The 22581-nt window shown below is 37.9% G+C and overlaps 1 long non-coding RNA gene across 1 annotated transcript; it reads left to right on the top strand.

Annotated features, from left to right (window-relative positions):
* Window positions 1–14227: 14227 nt before the first annotated feature.
* On the top strand, window positions 14228–21834 carry LOC136228020 (uncharacterized). The gene is made up of 3 exons (XR_010688368.1): window positions 14228–14568; window positions 21076–21165; window positions 21486–21834. It is a non-coding gene; the product is annotated as an uncharacterized lncRNA (long non-coding RNA).
* Window positions 21835–22581: the final 747 nt, after the last annotated feature.

The following is a 22581-nucleotide window of genomic DNA, read 5'->3' as shown; positions in this document are numbered from 1 at the left end:
TCAATACCATTTGCATTTTGATCGATCCCATCAAAATTCCTAGGATTCTGATTGAAGATCGTGTCAATTCCTATCAAATATCTTGAATAGAAAGTTAAGCATTCATAGGCAATATATGCTTCTGCTATTGATCCCTCGGGTTTTGCCTTATTCCGGACGTTTAGTTTTTTCGTATGCAAGTCTCTCTCAACAAAATACATCCACCGATATTGGACAGGACCCGCAATTTTTACCTCCGATGCTAAGTGGATAACTAAATGCACCATGACATCGAAAAATGAAGCTGAAAATATTTTCTCCAATTTACATAAAATTAACGGAATCTGCTTCTCAAGACGATCCAATTCAGACATTTCCAAGCTCTTACTACATAAATCACGAAAGAATGCACTCAACTCAATAAGTGGCTCAACAACATCTTTTGGTAGGAACCCTCTAATGGCTATCGGAAGAAGCTTCTGTAGGAACACATGACAGTCGTGACTTTTCATGCCAGAAATTTTACGTTCCTTAATGTTAATACACCTAGATATATTTGATAAATATCCATCTGGTGTCTTCAACTCAGCCAGCATCTTACATAAAGCCACTTTGTCATTTTCAGAAAGCACATAACGCGCAATTGGGACACGTACTTTATCTCCAACCACGGTCGGGTGAAGACCATGCCTGATACCCATGTTAACCAAGTCCTTTCGACTGTTTAGTGTATCTTTAGTTTTTCCTTTGATCTTCATCAGAGTCCCCAACACATTATCACACACATTCTTCTCGATATGCATGACATCTAAATTATGGCGAATAAGAAGTGTCTTCCAATAAGGCAACTCAAAAAATATACTCTTTTTTCTCCAATTCTCAAAACTATTTGAAGCATCGTATTTCCTTTTGATGCCTTTATTGAATGGCAATTGAGTGAAATTGTCGAATTCCTTTAACACATCCAGACCTGATAAAGGTGTTGGCCTCTTTCTCATCTCTGTTAAACCATTAAACGACCTTTTGTCTTTGCGCCATTTATGATTGGGAGGCAAAAATCTCCTATGATCCATATAGCATAACTTCTTTGAAGCACGAAGGTATTCAGCACTAGTATGCTTATGGCAAATAGGGCAAGCCTTATAACCTTTCGTTGACCACCCCGATAAGTCAGCATGTAAAATTTTGTTTACTATGAGAATCATATGTCTCCACGCCATCAACCCATAACTCTTTCAATTCAGAAATTAGAGGTTGCAATTTTAGTAAATAGGAATTTAGGCTCGAACCGAGTTCAACTTTTAGTTCGAGCTTGTGTATTTTCTGATAATCCGAATATGAGCATGTCAAAGTTGAACAGCTTATGTGTTCAGTTCGATAAAAACTCGACTACTTATCCACAACTCAACTATCGTCCCCTCTCTGTCCATGCCACCAAAATCAACTTAATTCAACTTCAAACAGTATATTAAAACCCTCTAAGAGCCATAGATGAAACCAAGGGAATAGGATCTATGCAAGATTGTGTAGAAGAGCTAAGTGGCTATAGATGAGACTTATAAATCAATTAATGAAATGGGGAAGGCCAAAGCCTCCAATTTTCAGCTAATGATTTGCGATATTCAGCCTTGACAGGTGAAGCTACTTAGTATATTTCACTACTTGTACAAACAGCTTGCTTTTCAAAGCACACAATGGATGGTAAGTTGAAGACTAATATTAGAGGACAGCAATGGTTTTTCCTTGTTCAACAATTATGCCACTCTTCATGGTGACAAGTAAAGATAATTACTGGAACGGGGCTAATCATCGGATAGTTATGGCTAATATATAGAAAGTATATAATCAGTAAATTTGGAAGCATACATATATGTACTTATACTGTGGTCTATAATGCCACGAAACTGAAATTCGTTTTTGTAAGCTTACACTTGCAAATCAAGAAATAGCCGTATAATTTACACTACACAATTTCAATAGCTCGGCTGACCTCCATTTTAGCTCAGGATTACACCCACTTTTTTTTTGTATTGTAAGCAGTAGCTTTGCTGCCAAGCCAGCTTCCTTAGCAAACACAACACATTCTTATTCCCACAATATCGATATGCAACCTCTAAACAACTTTCTGATACTTTCATCAGTCCACTATGCAATTTATTAAATTCAGAATCTAAAACCTTATGTAAATTGAAATCAAAACATTTAAAAATCCATCCTAAACCAAAAACATCATCCCTATCAATGTTGAAAAGTAATAAACTAGTGATATTAATCAATAAAGCAAACAAGTTCAAAATTAATGAATCCATCCATTGATAACCTTCACAAGTCCATTTGCATCTCTTCCTCCTACAAAATTGTAAGAACAAAATCACCCAATTAACAATATGGTTTATTATATAGTTCAAAAGCAATATTGTGTTTTAATTAAGGACTTACCAAAGTATTTTGTGTACTCCTTGAACAGTTTTCTTTTAACATTACTTCCATCCTTCTGCAATACGATTCAAAAACCAGATGTCTCTCCAGCTCTTGTTCTTCTTGCGCCTTTCTATGTCCTTCTTGTGCCTTTAATTCAGCTGTCAGTCTTGCAAACTCATTTTTAAGTGCATTAACTTCATCACTTTTACCATTAGACATCATTCCTCTAGTACTTGCTTTATATCCCAATCCCTTACCACGAACGTATCCCGATCTAACTCCAAATACCTATTGTAGCACATGATCTGGTGTGGGAATAGACTCATTATCATTTATTGGTTGATCCTCAACCCTTTTCATATCTTCCTGCATTACGTAAAATAAGTGAAATTTAATAAACCGAGTATAAAGATATGAAACAAACTTAGTCATAAAAAGAGTACCTAAAAGAAGCCCAAACATATATAATGTTATAGACCAATCAATCACCAATTGTCTCATAACTCAATCATAAACATTAGATCATATATAATAGAGATTTCACTTGAAATTAGATTCAGGGATAAGGTACCAAAATAGGCCTATGGTTTTTGGAGAAGCATCAATTTAGGCTCCATGTACAAAATAGTACTAATTTAGGCATCGATATAACAGAACGAGACACGTTATTGATATTACACATATAAATTTTCCCAAAAATCATAGGCTTATTTTAGTACCTTATCCCTTAGATTTAAGAAAATAAATTTCAGCATTATGTAAAGTTCACAACCTGCACATTCCATATAAACTAGTACATTAGTTCTCCAGTATGCTTTAGATGCAGAGTTCTACATTAGACTTTGGTTTCTCTGATACTAAAATAATAATTACCTAAACCATAATGGTAATTATAATGGTTAGGATACTCATGCTTAAGACATTGATAAATGACCAAGTAACAAGATTATATTCTGAATCTAAAAATGTCATAAGAACATTTCAAGCATGCCAACCAAGTACAAGAAAAGCAACCAGTTTTGATGATTATATTTGTAAATCAGAATTGCAGCATCAATAGAAACACATAAAATAAGCTTATGAAACAAAGGATAATCTAGTTTGACAAGTTTACTAATGTAATTGCTTAAAAAGTTCTATTACTTACATAAATCCTTCTTGATTCTGAATCACGGAATGTATTTTGTCCTTGGTCATCTATAATTCCATGAGTGGCCTTCCACACATCAGAAGCCTTTGGCAATTCGCCTAATTCCTCATCCATCTTCAACATTAATAGTATAATCATCTTAAAAGGAACTAGCCAAAACTTTTAAAAATAATTGATAAGAGTTGCCCTATATATTTACCATTTTATACTCTACTTGTGCAAAAGGGGTTGGACCAGTTGAAGAAACTACTATTTGAGAAGCACGATTAGTTGAATTAATATAACTCCGTTCCTACAAGTAATGTGTAAGAAAACATTCATTTAAACTGAAAATAATACATACTAACCATCACATCATAAATGAAACAAAACATTAGATATTTACATGAAAATCTTTGCTTCCAAAAACTTTAATAGTTCTTTAGGAACATGTTTCAAACGTTGATCATCATTAGTATACTTGCGATATTGGCTATGTAATTTATGTTTCCATCTGCGATATGCTGTCTTCATCTGAAAGAAACAAAAGTACTCAAACTTAGCCCTTTTCATTTCTGGCGTGTCATGCTCGACCTTTCCTAACTCTTCACGCTTCTTCCACTTTTCAGGGCTATCAGTACTAACATCAAAATAGTCTTGTACAATATGTAATTTCATGAAATATTTAATAAAATTTAACAATTATACACAATTTTTTAAAATTGGTCGTACATAAAATGATAGCCCTGTGCTCTTTTCAATTTCATCCCAAGGCTCAGTCGAGGTCCATAGATTCTTGCGCAGTATCCTAACCATGATGAAACAAACCTCGAAAAGTTTCAGAATTTTCAGGGCTTATCTCTGTGTCTGATGGGCAAGGATAGTTGGATTCATAATTATCAATGGGATTATCAGATTGTGGATTGTCAGAACCTTGCAAGTGACGAGCACCCATCTCGGTAACCAGTTCACTATCAGCATTGTTATTTAAATTATGCCTCTTTTTGTCTAATATTATGTAACAAACAAAGAGTTATTATACATTCTTAAAAACATTTATAAAGAAACTCAATAAATGAAAATTATAATAACCGCAACTATACCGAGAGTAGATCGATGTAGCGAAGAATGCACGCCTTCATCATCAATAGTAGCACGTGTATGAGGACTAGCCGATGTAATTCTTTTATTTCTTAAATCTTAATTGATAAAATAAAATAATTATTAGATATCATAAATAGTTTATTCATATTAAATACAAGCATAGAAAATAAATCAAAACTTGAATATAATGTACCGTTTATTGGCGCAATAGATGATGGTGTCTGTGCAGCTGCATTTCTAGTTTCATTAATGTTAGCAGCACCATGTACCTGCTTTCCTCTTAAAATTTGTCTCCATCCCTCTATGAAACAAAATTTAACATATATAATATCATACACCATGAAAACTAATTTGGAAGGCAAACAAATTTATTATTATGCTTAGTAAGAAATTGTTATAGAAAGTTATAGAAGTTGACTTGTGAATTGTAAATCGTAGAAGTTGACTAGCAAATCATAAACTCAATCCACAATTCAATTTGGTTTCATTTTCAATACTATAATGGGCTCATGCTAGCCCGGTTGCATAAAAAGCTCTCAACAATAAGAATATTCAGGAAATCAAGATTTTATCCCACTTTCATTCTACTTTGAAACTAAAAAACTCTACCACAAAACTAATAGAATACATTATATACCTAGACATATAGTCGAAGCATTAATTCAATATTGAAGAATAACCAATGTAGAAACAAAGACATGGATTATTGCACCCTTCATCCTTACCCATCATTTAGACATTCAGTCCAGGTCAGGTACTTCTCATGAACCTAATTTTACTCGTTAAAAGAATGATAAGGCAAATGAAGATTTTCAGTTTCTTAAGGGATAAAGTTAATCAGATACTGTTTGATGGAATATTAATGGAACAATATACGGCCATACAGGAAAAAAAAATAGGAATCAGTCAATCCTGCAACTAACTTTAAATTGATCAACTCACTTGGCATCATAAGAAAAGGAGGCACACAATTCCCTTTGTCTTGTAGTAATAGACTACATTGAGTGTGTGCCCACCATAGGTAAAAGCTAACATTTAGAGTACATGGTATAATGTTTCAAGAGACATTAACTTTGTTCAGTGATGCCAGGTTCAATTTTTGCCTGCGCTAACAATGTTTCCACAACTTCTCTCTGGTTCATGTACAAACTGAAGACACCGTTCTATCAAATTTTGCACATGGATCCAGAGACCAAACCAAAAAATAATATTAAAAAGTCAATAACCCAGGTTATAATGGGAGGAAAAGAATGCATAGCAGAAACTTTCTTTCTACATGGCATCATGACTAAGGCCTAAATCACAACGTCATAACACAACTAAACCTCAGACTTTTTTCGCCCAATCCTTTTCACCTATTGATTGCCATATTTTGCTGGGAAATAAATGTCAACGGACTAGCCAATATAAAAAAATTCCCTCTTTCTATCAAACCTTTTCTCTTGTTTCCGGTAGTAATATTTTGTTTTTCACTTTCAGGTAACTAAAGAAGATCAGAAACAAAACATTTCCTTTTTTCTTCTTTTTTTTTCCTTTGCACATCTACATTAACCATCTGATAAGAAGCCAAGAGGGGCATCCCATTAAATAATAAATACTAAGTAAAAGGATTTTGGCTTAATGTATATTTAAACCTTTAAACTTGGCACGTTTTGCCTATTGGCACCGTGAACTTCTAAAATAATCTATCACACACTCATAGTTGGCTTTAAAAACATATCACACGCCTATAGTTGGTGTGTGATAGGTTTTTAAAGCCAAATATAGGTGTGTGGTAGATTATTTTAAAAGTTCAGAGTGCCAATAGGCAAGACTTGTCAAGTTTAAGGGTGTAAATATGCATTACACCAAATATCTTCTATTCATATATTCCTCCAATATACATGACATAAACAATTTTTGGTGCTGTGTTCATTTGCTTTCTTAAATAGCTGCATCTAATGTTGACAAGTGTAGTGCATCATAACTTGGAAAGAGAAAATCATAATGGCATACAGATTTTAACCAATTAGAACAACAATATTTTGGTTACAAAAACAATATTTCACTCAACCATATTAGCCATTTGATATGATATGTGCCAAGTCCAATCAATATTAGAGTGAAAAAGATTTTTCATGTTTACAGAGACAAATTTACTGAAAAGCTGAAGAAAGTTCCTAGAAACTAAATTTTATTCTGGAGAAGTTATCCTTAGGAATTATAGGCTTACTACCAAAATAGTACCCCAACAAAATCCATTAACTATCAATTTTGGCCTGCCCCTTAACCTTTTCAGATTTGAGGCTCAGCCTTCCACATCAGCTATGAAGTTTACAATTAGCTCAATTGCAAGCCAAAAACATGAACTTTTATTGGCTCAAAGCACTATTTGGCCCCTGGTCTATAAATATTGTTGTTTGTCTGACCTATTATTTGGTAACATTTATTCCATGACCTATCAACATAGTTGTGACCCAAACTCGATGACCAGGGAAGGGAACAGAGAAGGAGAAAGAGAAAGAGAAAGAGGGGAAGGTACAAGCGTTAGAGAGTAAGAAGAGGCTTTTATTGTTTTGATCGAGCACCGTAGTCGCGAAGTTGAACACCTCAAGAAACGTATCTCCTATTAACCTTAGGGGAATGAAAAGAAAGCTTGGCAATGCTTTTATTTGAAAAATCATTAGTTTTTATCACATGGCTTTTGTGCCTATGGATGGGAGTATATGTTCTTTTTTAATTGTTTTGGACAGCACTTGATACTGTCTTTTAAATTAGTCAGCAGTCATAATAATTTCTCTATATTTTCAGAACAGAAGAAACAAAAAGAGTTGATACAATTGATACGCAATAGCTCTTCTCCATGTACTATCAACTGTTATGCTAGCAATTCCATCTCTAATCAGCACAAGAGAAGTTGAAAGTTTTTTTAAGTAAAATTAGACTACAGAGCAGCCTGAAGCAAGCAATCCCAACTAGGTTGGCACCCCTTGACAGACAAGCGAACCCTGAGCCCGTATATTGAATAAATTGAATAAAAAATTACAAATGAAGGAATAAACGAAAAGAAAAATGGGGGGATCAAGTGAAACGGAAGACACTCCGACCCCCCAAGTTACAAAAATAAGAATCTAAGCAAAAGGATGGGATCTCGTCCCACCAGACTAAATCGGAACCTGTTCTGCCATAGTTAGCCAAATTATCGGCAACTTGATTGCCTTCCCTATAAATATGTGAGATTACGAATGTCATTTGCTCCAAATAAGATAAGCAAACCAACCAGTCTTGACGGACCTGCCAAGGAACAGAAAGCGAGCGAGAGCAGAAAATCCCAACCACGTAGGAAGCATCACTCTCTAGCCAGATGTTGTACCAGCCCCGTTCAAACGCTGCTTTGACAGCGAAGATGGCTGCTTTCAGTTCGACCAAAAGCGCGTGACAAGACTCCGAGGGAAAAGCGAAAGCCTTCACAAACAGCCCCCGATTATCTCTAAAAATGCCACCGCAACCCGCTGATCCACCAAGGACAGAGGCGTCTGTGTTTACCTTTATCAGACCTGCTGGAGGAGGTTGCCATTTGATAGGAATAACTCGAGGCGCAAGAGGTGCTCTTCGCGCGACACCGAGCTCGGATAGGATACGGCATTCTACTGCAGAATTCCAGGTATTCCCAAGGCCCAGACTCGCGGCATCCTTGACTGCTAACCAGATTCGTCTTAAACTCCCTGAGACACACATTTTTATTCCATTAAAGATCTGATCATTACGAGACAGCCAAACAGACCAAAAAACATTAACAATTGCCGCTCCCCAAAGAATTTTGATTTGTGAGCTGAAGCGTTGCTGCGACGCGTCACTGATCAACTCAAGAACAGTTGAATTCAGATTCAGAGAGCGACCAAATAAAGAAGCTACCCCATGTCAGATGGCTTGCGAGAAAGGGCAATGAAGGAAAATGTGTTCCGTTGTTTCCGCCGCTGCAAAACAGAAACAGCAGTGCGAAGTGAGATATATCCCCCGAGCCCTTAATTTGTCATGCGTAGGAAGGTAATCAAGCGCTGCTCTCCAGTACGTAAATGAATGCGAGGGTAAAATTGTGGGGGTCCAAACCAAGCGGCACCAACCCGGTTCAACTGGAACATCAAGATGCCATTTGTAAAAATCCTTCACCGAGAACAGACCATCTACTGCCGGCTCCCAGACACACCTATCCGTCAAATCTCTCCCTCTGCGCACAGCCCTTATACGCCTTTCAGTTTCCTCTGACACAGGGAGGTTCTGCCAATGATCTCCGTCCAAGAAGCTTTCTACATTGAGAGATCTAGAGTTCCTCTCAACCAATTGCGTCTCAAAAACAGAGGGCCTGATCCAACCCCCGAACCAGAAGTTGAGATTGGATCGTATACCAATCCACCAGAAACTAGTCGCAACCAAATCTCTGTAAACACGCTTGACCGAGCTCCAAACCGACGAGTTTATAACCCAATTCCGCGGCCTCCCAACTGAGTCAAGAAAACGGGCCCTTAGCAATCTGTAGCAAAGAGAATCTCCTTGCATAATACCCCAAGCTGTTTTCCCCAACAGAGCCTTATTAAGAATGTGTAAATCCTTGATGCCCAAACCTCCCTCTTTGAAAGGCCTACAGCACAAACACCAAGGGACAGTGACTAACTTACGGGTGTCTGTCGAGCCAGTCCAGATGAAATTCCGCATACTTCTTTGCATATGACTCAGCAGGCTACGAGGCCACTTATACAGAATAAAACTATGAATAAAAGAGCCAGTGATGATAGAATTCACTAGTGCCAATTGGCCTGCTAAGGACATGCTACTTCCTTTCCATTTAGCGAAGTTAGAAAGCACCTTGTCCATCAGGCCTCGTAACTGACTCGTTTTGGGGCTGCCTGGGAACAGCGGGATACCTAAGTAACAGAACGGAGGAGCACCAATTCTAACTCCAATCAAATCGGCTAACCTTTTGGCTCTTCTTGCAGTTACGAAAGGTCCGAAGAAGATATCCGACTTCTGCCAATTGATGAGTTGTCCAGAAATAGAACCGTAAAATTCGAATGCATCTTTGAGTACACGAATATTTGCAACCGAGGCTGCTCCAAACAACAGAACATCATCCGCATAAAGAAGATGAGAAGGTAAGGCCAGACTACCTGAATATTGCATTGCGCGTAATTTACCCTCTTGCACAAGCTTTAGCAGATAACGACTCAGAAAATCTTCTGCAATACCAAAAAGGATTGGAGATAGTGGATCCCCTGCCGCACCCCACGCGAGCAACTGAAGTAGTTACTACAATCAGGTCCTGTCAGAACAGAGATTCGGGCTGTATTTAACAAATTCAGAATCCATTATCTAAATTGAGCGGAGAACCCAAAAGCCTCAAGCACGGACAGAAGAAAGTTCCAGTCAAGTGTATCGAAAGCTTTCCTTATGTCAATTTTGAGAGACATATTGCCTCCGAAGCACCTCTTTTTTAACAGATTTGTACCTTCTGACGCGATTGCAACGCACTGATGAATGCTTCTGCCCGGAATGAAGCCAAATTGATTATCTGAGACAATGCTAGTCGCAATACTGGACAGACGAGCAGCCAAAATTTTAGAGATGAGCTTGTATCCAAAATTGCTCATAGCAATTGGTTTGTAATGATCAACCGGCAAGGCTTCTTGGACTTTAGGTATAAGCACCATGTTACTCGAGTTCAAACCTGGTAGCATGATTCCCGTATGAAAGTAATCCTCCACCATTGAGCAAACATCCTGACCCACAATCTCCCAATAGGCCTGAAAGAAGCACCCAGTGAAGCCATCTGGACCCGGCGCGCTGCTCTTGTCCATTGCAAAAACAGCATCTCTAATCTCTTTCCTGTCAGGAAAGCGCACCAATTCGGCATTATCAGAATCAGTCACGAGTTTAGGAATGACCTCAGAGACCATGTCCAAATTCTGCTCAGATAAATTGTCAGTTCTGAAGAGGCCAGCATAGTAATCAGAGATATGAGCGGCGATTCTGTTCTTATCCGTGATAAGCTCATCATCGATTTGCATCACCGAGATGCCCGTCGAAGCACGTCTGATAGTCGCCATTCTATGAAAGAAAGTGATGTTGTGGTCGCCTTCTTTAAGCCATCTAACTCTACTCTTTTCTTTGAGATAGATCTCCTTTCTATGAAGCACCGTATCCAGTGCCGTGTGAGTAGTAAGTTCTTGCTGATGCAACGAAGTGGAAAAACCCTGTTCTAAAATATTTGTATGCACATGTGCTAAAGACTCCTCTGCCTTGGCGATCTCAACATCCAGCAAACCAAAAACATCTCTATTCCATTTTTTCAAAATGGGTCTCAAAAGTCGAAGCTTTTGACTTGGTTGCTGCATTGACGGCAAACGAGGATGAGGATGGTGCCAAAACTCAGCAATAACGTCACGCAGGCCAGGGTGAGTCACCCACATAGCTTGAAAGCGGAATCTGGTAATCCTTCGCCCTCGAGAGCCTTGAAAAAGGATAGGAGAGTGGTCTGAGTGATGCCTGGTTAGCACCAATATACTGTGGGATTCCCACTGATCCACAAACTCCGACGTGCTGAGAACCCTATCCAGCCGACATTCAACCCTAGCTGAACCAGCCCTACCATTACTCCATGTGTCAATAAAGTTGCCAGAATCAATGAAGTTCCGAAAGTCCCTGTAAGAACGCCGGCCTGGGGCTCTCCCTTACTTTTCATGAGACCCTAGAATCGCGTTGAAGTCTCCCATAACTGAACAATTACCCTGAAAGTTCTCTTTCTGTATTAGAATCTCTTTGTACATCTCTGCCTACGGTTTTCCCAGACACTTCCGTAAACAAAAGCAATAAAACTGGCGCTACCTTGATCCTGCACCTCAGTAATAGAGAATTGCTCATGACTGTAACGGAGCATAACTGAAAATGTAATCGGTACTCTGACAAGTATCCACAAAGAAGGTATCTCCTTGTTATTTTTCCCAACAAGAACCAGCCCCAAACAGGTCCATAGGGAAGAAGGAATTGAGTCATATTCCACCATCGGCTCCGCTAGACACAGTATATCTGGTTTATGCAGTGAAAATAAATTAAAAAGGTACCTCTGAGTATTCCTGTTAGAGATGCCCCTACAATTCCAGAAGAGCAGATTCATCGAAAGCGCATAGGGATCTTACTGGCCCTCTTAGGGCGAGTTTTAGATGTCGCTGAACCCGTGTCCCCTGTACTACCTTTGCTTTTCCTGGAGGTAACTGTTTTCCAAGAGTCATCCTCCTCTTCCTCCATCTGATCGGCCCAAGACTTAGCAGCAGAGTTCTGGCAGCTCTGTAAATTGGCGTTTCCTGGCGAATCTGGTCTCTCTGAAGATGAGTAGCAGGCCCAATCCGACTCCCCCAATCTCGGGCTACTGGAAAAAGCATCATCAACTGTGTCCGTCTCATTAATACGGTCCGGCGTAGTATTTCCGTCCGGAGCCGGGTTTCCATTAACAATCGGAGGTACCAAGTTTCCCAGCTCCGAGATTATCCTGTTTGTGATTTTCTGCACAGGTATATCTGCTGCTGCAGTTCGATTGACAACCTGCCCGAGTTGCTTCTCCAAATGCTTCTCTAGTCCCGCTTTCTCAGTTTCTACCACATTCCCTTTTTTAGGCATTGAGGGTTTCCTATTACGTCTGCAGTCATAGGCCATATGATAAGAAATTGATAACTAGGTCTGATTAGCAAATTTAGAACCAAACGTGTTTACATACAGTAATGGTGTAGAAGGAATTGGCATATGGATCTTAGAAAACTTTGGGCATTATAAACCTATTCTAGATTAAATAAAGAAAGCGTGGTTATAAAAGACTTAAGGTTTTGGCGCCACCCTCCAAAAGTTTAGTGTGCTCCAAAATTTTAATCGCAAAAGCCACAGTATATCAGATTAAATAGAATTAGAAATAAAAAAAAAATTACAATTTATTTAGATGGCTAATTAGAAGAGGGAAACCTAAAAAGGACATTTTCCACTCAAGTTTGTTTTTATACAATGAAGAAAATTGGGCTTTTAATTTACCATTTTTTAGGTTTTTAATCTTTATTTTTATGCTGAGAAAACAATGGAGTAAAACAATTGAAAGAAATTAAAAAGATCCCCAAATTTCCCAAACACAAATGGAAAAGCTTCGCTTACTTGCTTGAAGGGCCTCTAAGGTCAGAAGCGTAGAGAGAGATGTCATCCATAATGAATCAAGGAGCCATCGATTCCATTCCTATTTCAGCATAAAGGATTCTTTCATCGATTTCCATTCTTGTTTCATTTTGTACCCTCCATCCCAGATCTCTAGGAACAGAGCTAACAACAACACCACGAATCAAACGAATTGGGATGAGAATCAAACGAGTCAGGATGAGAATCCAACAAGTCAGAAGGAAATTTTTGCAGATTTTTTTGTATCCGTGATAATCTTTAACTGTTGGATCCAGATCTGCTTCTGTTTCTGTTTTTCTTCCATTTCCAGCTTGCCAAGCAACTTGGTTTTCCACCATGTGGTTTTCGATTCAAAGGAGAAACTAAGTTGGATATGAAATTTCACTAATTTCATGTTGCTGTAGAAAGAAAAATAAAAAGAAAGTGAAGAAAAGAAGAAGAAAGACCAGCATAGAAAGTTCACATTGGAAAAATAAATAAGAAACTCAGTCGGTTGTTTTGTGCCTTTTGATAAAAAACAATTAAATATATCCAATTTATATTTTTAATTAATTAAAGTTGTCCTCTTTTCTCACTTATAAAACAAACGGATACAAAATATAAAATAGTCCCCTATATTAATTTAAAATGTATAATTAAGTACAAGAGCCGTAATTTGTCCCTAGCTATTTGTACTTGAAACTCCTTTTTTTTTTAGTGAATGTTAGATGTGATTAATCAAAAAACAAAACGAACACATAAAAATATACAAACTGTAAAACTAGAAATTAAAGGAAAGAGTTAGACAAATATGAGGCATGTATTAGCAGTTTTCTTAAGACAGATGTCGTCGCTATTGACGATCGTCTCCCAGAATACAACATATTACGCAAGAGAACTCAAACCGTGTGCAGGCTCGTTATTACCGGAGTAGGAAAACAAGAACATTGTGAACAGACAAAGATATTACCATGAAATGCGTGGTACTTTGATCCACATAAGTTCCATCTTTTTTCTTATGAGTACCATCATAAAAGCTGAGTCTATCGGGTGTGTGTGACCCAACTCATTTGCCTACAAATAATATTTTCATCGTTGATGCCAACATCTCCAACACAAGATCAACGCAAGAGGGAAGGTGCCTCACACGCCGTGTGCCAATAGTCACACAGCATATGAGACTCGAGCTATAGAAGATTTATCAACATTAGGGGAAAAATTGCTCTTCGCTTCCAACGTTAGGTGTAAAATTACACCATTTTAGACGTTAGGGGTAAAATTGATGCTGACCCAAAACGTTAGGGGTATTTTTGCACCTTAACCCTAACAAATAAGACACTTTATTAAAACTTTTGTTTTTACCGCGGCACACAATAATATTTCCCTCCTCCAAATTTCGTTTCCCCCTAAAACTCAACTCTCGTGCTCTGCAAAAGTTATGCTCCAAAGTTTCAAACTAAAACCTAATTGAAATTGTAATTTCAAACCACATCTGGTGCTTTACAAAATCAAATTTCGTTTCCCCTAAAACTCAAATCTCGTGCTCTGCAACAGTTATGCTCCAAAGTTTTGAACTAAAACCTAATTGAAATTGTAATTTCAAACCCACATCTGGTGCTTTACGAAATTGTTCCTCTGAAATTCACAACCTCTGCTCAATTATTCTCCATCCCTAATTCACCTGTGCGAGCTGGTTGTCACGACATCGAGTACCACTCAAGGCAGGCCACCATATCATCTCCGATAGCCATCATTTGAAGCTGGAGAAACAGGTAGTTCTTGAAACCCTTTCAACGACTTTGGTAGTTCTCTGTTTTGATTCCAAATTTGTTGTTTATCTTAAAAATTAGAAAGAATATCTCCTTTATTTATGTTTCCTCTCACTTTGATTCCTCTAGGGTTTCCATTGCTCTTGGTTTGCTTGATGAATTTGGGGTTTTTTTGAGTATTTTTCTGGGTCATTGATGCAATTCCTGCAAAATGGTTTCCAACCTTTTGAATTTCAACTTGATTTCTAGGCATTATTTTTTCTTTTCTTTGTGTTCTCTGTAGATGAATATGTTGTTTGCGTAAGAACAATGTTAGGCCACCTTGCACCCTGAAGTTATGTAAAGGCTGCACGTTTAATTTCATTCTCTTTTAACTGAACTGTTTTGGGAGTATAGTAAACTGAGGATGGGTTTTCACTTGTCTGTTTATTTGATATGGGAGTATAGTAAACTGAGGCTGCATAGCTCCTGATGAGGCTTAGTGATGAGGCTTAGTGTAGTAGTTGCTTCTTTTCCCTTTTGGAAATTTTGGCCCTTTCTTTTATGGGTTACTTCATTTTTTGAGGTTCTTGAAGCTGAATTGAAATAGATGCAGATTTATCCACAAGTTGCTGTTGGGAATAAACGCGAAAATTTATTCCGTAAAAATATTGACGAGCAAAATAATCAATTAAAAATGACACCGATAATTTAACGTGGTTCATCGTTGCAGGCTAGTCCACGATCAAGCTTGAGAGTGAATTCTTCCACTATAAAATAGTAGGCGTACAAAGAAGGTGTTCTCTAGAAACTTTCTAGAGTTACAATGAGATAAAACCAAAATAGTAGCACTCAGGTGTTTCCCGAAAAACCTCAAAACTATTATCTTTACTATTTTGTCTCTCCCCGAAAATAATTAAACTACCCTCAAATTACTAACTCTCAAATAAAGCTCTCAACTCTCAATTGCCTCACTCTCAATTTCGAGCTTCACTCCCTCACCTGGATTTCTAATCCCTCAAATCCAAATATAAAACATCTCCTTGGCTTTTATAAGCCAAGGAGGAGACAAGGCCAGCAACAATTGTTGCTGGCAATTAATGCAAGCAACAATTGTTGCTTAGCAGCCATAGTTGACCACCGAAATTTCGGTGGTCAACTTCAATAATTGGATCACCAATGTTGGTGATCCAATTTTCATTAATTACAATTTTTTTAATATATATAAATTACATAAATCAGTCTCTAATTAATACAAATTATAAAATAATCCCTCATTAATCGAGACTTCACAACAATTCTCCCCCTCCTGATTATATGATGGCTTTTGTTACCCATGCAGCCATTCGACAGTATTCGAACTTCTCCCTTGGTAAGATCTTCGTTAACATGTCTGATCCATTTTCATCTGTATGGATCTTCTCAAGCTGTAATAACTTCATCTCTAGCACATCCCTGATCCAATGATATCTCACATCAATATGCTTTGATCTGGAATGGAAAGAGGAATTCTTTCCAAGGTGAATAGCACTCTAACTGTCACAAAATAACTGATATTTTTTCTGACAGAAGCCAAGTTCATTAAAGAACTTCTTCATCCATAATAGCTCTTTACACGCTTCCGTTGCTGCAATGAATTCTGCTTCAGTCGTAGAAAGTGCGACACATTTTTGTAATCTTGACTGCCATGACACAGCTCCCCCTACAAATGTAATCAAGTACCCTGATGTAGACTTCCTTGTGTCAGCATCACCAGCCATATCTGCATCTGTGTAGCCAACTAACACTGGTTCGGTATCTCCAAAACATGAACACATTTTTGAAGTACCACGAAGATACCTGAATATCCATTTAACAGCTTCCCAATGTTCCTTTCCTGGATTTGAAAGGAATCTACTTACGACACCAACTGCATGTGCAATATATGGTCGTGTGCATACCATGGCGTACATTAGACTTCCAACTGCTGAAGCATACGGGACTCTACTCATGTCTTCCTTCTCTTTATTAGTAGAAGGGCTATGCTTGGCACTGAGTTTAAAATGATTAGCAAGAGGACAACTAACCATTTTAGCTTTATCCATCTTAAACCTTTGAAGTACTTTCTCAATGTACTTCTCTTGCGACAACCATGTCTTCTTGGCGCTTCTATCTCGAATGATTCTCATGCCAAGAATTTGTTTTGCTGGCCCCAAGTCTTTCATGGCAAAAGACTTGCTCAACTGTTTCTTCAGATTGTTAATTCTGGAGATGTTCCTGCCAACAATCAACATATCATCCACATAGAGCAATAAAATAATGAAATCATCATCAGAGAATTTTTGAACGAAGACGTAGTGATCTGAAGTAGTCTTCTTGTAACCTTGCTCCCCCATAACTGACTCGAACTTCTTGTACCACTGCCTTGGTGCCTGCTTTAAGCCATAGAGACTCTTCTTTAGCTTGCAAACATAATCCTCTTTTCCTTTCTTCTTAAAACCCTCTGGTTGCTCCATGTATATTTCTTCTTCCAAATCGCCATGTAGGAAGGCAGTCTTCACATCCATTTGCTCAACCTCCAGGTTCTAACTTGCTGCTAACCCAGCACAGTACGAATGGATGTCATCTTCACCACCGGTGAGAAAATCTCATCAAAGTCGATGCCTTTTCTTTGACTGTATCCCTTCACAACCAATCTGGCTTTGAATCTTGGCTGTGAGCTAGCTTCTTCGTTCTTGATTCTGAACACCCATCTGTTCTTCAAAGCCTTCTTGCCTTCAGGAAACTTCACCAGCTCAAAAGTTTTATTCTCATGCAAGGATTTCATCTCATCTTGCATGGCCTCGAACCATTTTTGCTTATGTTCATCATCCATGGCTTCTTCAAAGCTTTCTGGTTCTCCCCCGTCAGTCACTAGGACATAATCGTTTGGAGAATATTTGGTAGAACGTTGAATAACTCTACCGGATCTTGTTCGAACTGGGAACATTTTGCAACTGGTGGTTGATGGTGAACTTCTTCATCAGCATCAACTAGTTCATTCTGAATGGGAGCGTCTTGAGCAACTATCTCTGGTTGGTCAATTTGAATTTCTTCTCCAACCTGTCTTGGCACCGTAGTTGGAGGTACTAACTGAAGGCTTGGTGAGCTAGTTTCAGGTCCAGAAGCATCTTTTCCAGACTTCTCAATGTCTTCAATTGTCTGGTCTTCCATAAAGACTGCATCACGGCTTCTGATTAACTTCTTATGGACTGGATCAAAGAACATATAGCCAAATTCATCTTGGGCATAACCAATAATTACGCACTCTTTGGTTTTGACATCAAGCTTGGATCTTTCATCCTTGGGAATGTGGACAAAAGCTTTACAACTGAACACTCGCAGATGTTTATAGGAACAGTCTTTTCCAGACCACACCTTTTCTGGAACATCGTAATCCAGCGGGACAGATGGTGAAAGATTCAGAATATAAGCTGCTGTGACTAGAGCTTCACCCCAGAACTCCTTTGGCAACTTTGAATGTGAAAGCAAGCATCTGACTCTCTCCATTAAAGTTTTGTTCATCCTTTCAGCCAAGCCGTTCAACTGCGGTGTTTTTAGAGGAGTTTGTTGATGTCGAATACCATGCTCCTTGCAGTACACATTAAATGGACCAGTGTACTCTCCACCATTGTCTGTCCGAATGCATTTCAGCTTCTTGCCAGTTTTTCTCTCAACCTGGGCTACAAAATGCTTGAAAACATATAAGACTTGATCTTTTGATTTTAGAGTGTATACCCATGTTTTTCTAGAGTGGTCATCTATGAAAGTCACAAAATAATGAGCATCATCAAGTGACTTTGGAAATGGACCACATAGATCTGAGTGTACCAGATCTAATATATTTTCCACTCTAGAAGGAGAGGAACTCTTGAAAGCAACTCTGTTTTGTTTTTCGGCCAGACAGTTAGCACATTTATTTAAATTAACATGATCCAATCCGGTCAGAATATTTTTCTTGGCCAATTTTTTCATGCCTTTCTCGGGCATGTGTGCGAGGCGTCTATGCAACAATTTAATTGCATTTTCATTCTCCACGGCGTTGATCGCTTCTTGGGAGAGCTTTGTATGTATAAGATACAGCCTTGAATATTTTCTGCCTCTTGCAACCACCATCGAACCTTTGGTGAGCTTCCATTGGCCATTGCGGAAGGTATTACAGAAGCCTTCTTCATCAAGCTTGTCTACGGAGATCAGATTCAGGCGCATATCTGGAACATGCCTGACATCTTTCAATACTAACTTCATGTCATTCTCAGCTTCTAGGTGAACGTCACCTTTTCCCACAACTTTGGAGAAGTTGTCATTTCCCATCCTTACAACACCAAAATCTCCTGGTGTGTAAGATGAGAAAAATTCCCTTCGAGGTGTGGCATGAATAGTAGCACCACTATCAATCACCCAACTAGTCTCCTGGGTTACAAGATTGATAATATCAGCATCGTAGATAATATTGAACTCGGCAGCAACATTTGTTCGTTCGTCATCGGTACTGTCATCTCTCTTCTCTTCCTTGCCTTTGCTTTTCTCTTGCTTGAGCTTCCTGCAGAATCTTCTGATGTGGCCTTTTTTCTTGCAGTGATGACATTCAACATTGGCATACTTGTTGGATTTTCCCCTGCTCTTGCCTTTGCCTTTGGACCCTCTAGCTTCGCTCCTTCCTCTAGAATTTACAACCAAAACATCTGATTGTGATGTAGAGGCTCCTTGCATCCTGCGCCGCATCTCTTCATTTAAAATTCCACTTTTGACAAACTCCATGGAAATTTTGCCATCTGGTGCTGAGTTTGAAAGTGAAATTCTTAGAGTCTCCCATGACTCCGGTAAGGAAGCTAGTGTAAGTAAAGCAGTGAGCTCATTTTCAATTTTAAGCCCCATACTGGAGAGTTGATCCACGATCCCCTGGAACTCGTTCAAGTGGTCTGCGAGAGAAGTACCGTCTCGATATTTCAGTTGAATCAACTTGGTCAAATAAAATAATTTGTTGTTGCCAGTCTTTGAGGTGTACAAATCTTCGAGCTTATTCCACAACGTTCGTGCATGAGTTTCGCTAGCAATGTGATTATACACATTATCGTCAACAAACTGTCGGATAAATCCGCAGACTTGCTCATGCTCGAAACCCCAGTCTCCATCCGACTTGCCATCGGGCTTGTCTGTCCCGAACATCGGAAGATGCATCTTCGTCACATATAGAAGATCCTTCATTTTGCTTCTCCATATGTGGTAGTTTGAGCCATTTAGACTGACGATTTTGCTTGTCAATTTTGCCTCCATGTCGACTAGGCTCTGATACCAGTTGTTGGGAATAAACGCGAAAATTTATTCCGTAAAAATATTGACGAGCAAAATAATCAATTAAAAATGACACCGATAATTTAACGTGGTTCACCGTTGCAGGCTAGTCCACGATCAAGCTCGAGAGTGAATTCTTCCACTATAAAATAGTAGGCGTACAAAGAGGGTGTTCTCTAGAAACTTTCTAGAGTTACAATGAGATAAAACCAAAATAGTAGCACTCAGGTGTTTCCCGAAAAAACCCCAAAACAATTATCTTTACTATTATGTCTCTCCCCGAAAATAATTAAACTACCCTCAAATTACTAACTCTCAAATCTCAATTGCCTCACTCTCAATTTCGAGCTTCACTCCCTCACCTGGATTTCTAATCCCTCAAATCCAAATATAAAACATCTCGTTGGCTTTTATAAGCCAAGGAGGAGACAAGGCCAGCAACAATTGTTGCTGGCAATTAATGCAAGCAACAATTGTTGCTTGGCAGCCATAGTTGACCACCGAAATTTCGGTGGTCAATTTCAATAGTTGGATCACCAATGCCGGTGATCCAATTTTCATTAATTACAATTTTTTTTAATATATATAAATTACATAAATCAGTCCCTAATTAATACAAATTATGAAATAATCCCTCATTAATCGGGACTTCACAATAGTTGCTTACTAAAAAAAAGGGTCTATTTGTATCTTTTAAAGGTAATGTTGTGTTCCTAATGGGCAAGTTTTCAATGTTTTTGAAGGTTGTTTATTGGTGTATCTTGAGCTTCTTGGATTGTGTTTTAAATCATCTTGGATTTATTGTAATGGGTTTGCTATCTGTCCTTTCTTCTTTGGACTATGTGAAATAAGGTTATAGACTAGAGATATTGCTTGTTGATGGATTAGATAAACGGTTTACTTATTGAATGAATCTTAGTTTTAAAACAGAATGGTGGTTTATTAGAACTTTAGGTGACTGCTTGGTCAATTACTTTCTTATTTTTGAACTTTAGTTGAGGAAGTGTAGATAATTCAGTTGCTCTTCTGTTTCATTAATCAGCTAATCAGAAATACTCTAGTAAATGAGTTTCACTATAATTTCATGGCAACTAATCATTATGTGTAGTTGTCTTTAAATTAAAAGTGTCTTAGCTTTTCGTGATTTGTGTACTTGTCTTTCTATTTTGTCATTTCCCATTTTTGAGCAGTTTTAAGTCTTTCTGTTGTGTGATTTAGGGTGCTGCAAATAGAAATGTTGCATCTACTAACATGAACCGAGCAAGTAGTCGCTCTGGTTATGTATCTACGTGCATCATTGAAAGTAAGGTTAGTATTTAATAAATCTATCTCTCATTGGCTAATTTTCAAAATGGACTATTTTTCTCATTCAACTCGCTTAAACTGTTTTAGTTAACCCTCTTTAATTTCATGTGGCTGAACCACATACTCCACGCGTAATTAACATTGAAAGCAAGTTGAGGTAACCGAAACATTATTTGAAAAAAAATTGATGATTTTTATGACATGGAAAGTTTCTCTACATTATTTGAATCACCTCACTTCTGCAATTGAAAGGTACAATCTTTTTATTTCTTAAAAACAAATTATCTAATTGAGTTGTTAATTATTAATGTTTGATTTGGCAGATGGGATGGTAAAGGGTTTAGTGGGCATAACAAGATAATCTTCAATATAGTTGATGATCTTTTAAGAGAAGTGTCAGCAAAACATCTCTAACAACAAGGGAGCCATATAACCAATCATCTTCAATCCATTGTAGGCTTTCTCAATTCTTCTATCAAATTATCCAGAATTTTAATGTTTAATTTGTGACTTTTCTGCTATATTTTGAAGTGGTATGAAATGTTTAATGCGTGGTTAATAGAAGCAAAGTGGATATATACCATTAACTAAAAAATATATAGAAATAGGGATGTTAGCTATAGTTGCACCTTAGATACATCGTGCTTTGGCTGATTTTGAGGGGATTGTTTCTGAATTGTTTTCGTAGTAGCAAATTCCCTTGTGATTTTTGGGATAAAAAATTTTAAAAACATTGAGCTAATTTTGGTTTTGTAGACTTGTGATCATGAACTTTGTGAGCTTATCCAATGGAAAGTCTCAACATGTTACAGAGACTCCAAGTTTACATTTCTGCTTCAGGTATTTTAAATTAGGGATAAAGTACTAAAACAGGCCTAAGGTTTTTGGGGAAGTGCCAATTTAGGCTCAACATTCAAAATAACACCAATATAGGCTTAACGTTTACAATATAATATCAATTTAGGCTTAATGTTTACACAGTGTATCACGCAGCGACACATCTAGGATGACTTACTCGGCAAGGTTGGCCGGGGAGAAGAGGTGCCAGAATTTTTTCACCCACTTAATTACTGTTTATGCCCTTACTTATTTACCATCTTGCCATGTAATCCTATTTCCTAAATCCCACTTAGCCATTTGTCCCCTACTTATCCTTATCCCTTCTTTGTGTTTGTGAAACCTCATTATTTGTAAAGATGAACAACTTTTTATCGAATCAAAATATTTAAGCTTCAATTGGAGTAAGATTTGACCTTTCTTGCGATTAACTCCTTGAAGTATAGTTTGAGAAGAAATTCTTTCATTGATTTACGATTGAAATCAACAAGTTCATGATTAATCTATTAATCATAACATTATAATCATAAGTAAAATAAATTAAAAGATACAAGTTGGTGAAATACCAATGTACAAGGCCAG

Source organism: Euphorbia lathyris, chromosome 4 (genome assembly GCF_963576675.1).
Source record: "Euphorbia lathyris chromosome 4, ddEupLath1.1, whole genome shotgun sequence".
NCBI lineage: Eukaryota > Viridiplantae > Streptophyta > Magnoliopsida > Malpighiales > Euphorbiaceae > Euphorbia > Euphorbia lathyris.
This window is presented reverse-complemented; position numbering and strand designations above follow the sequence as displayed.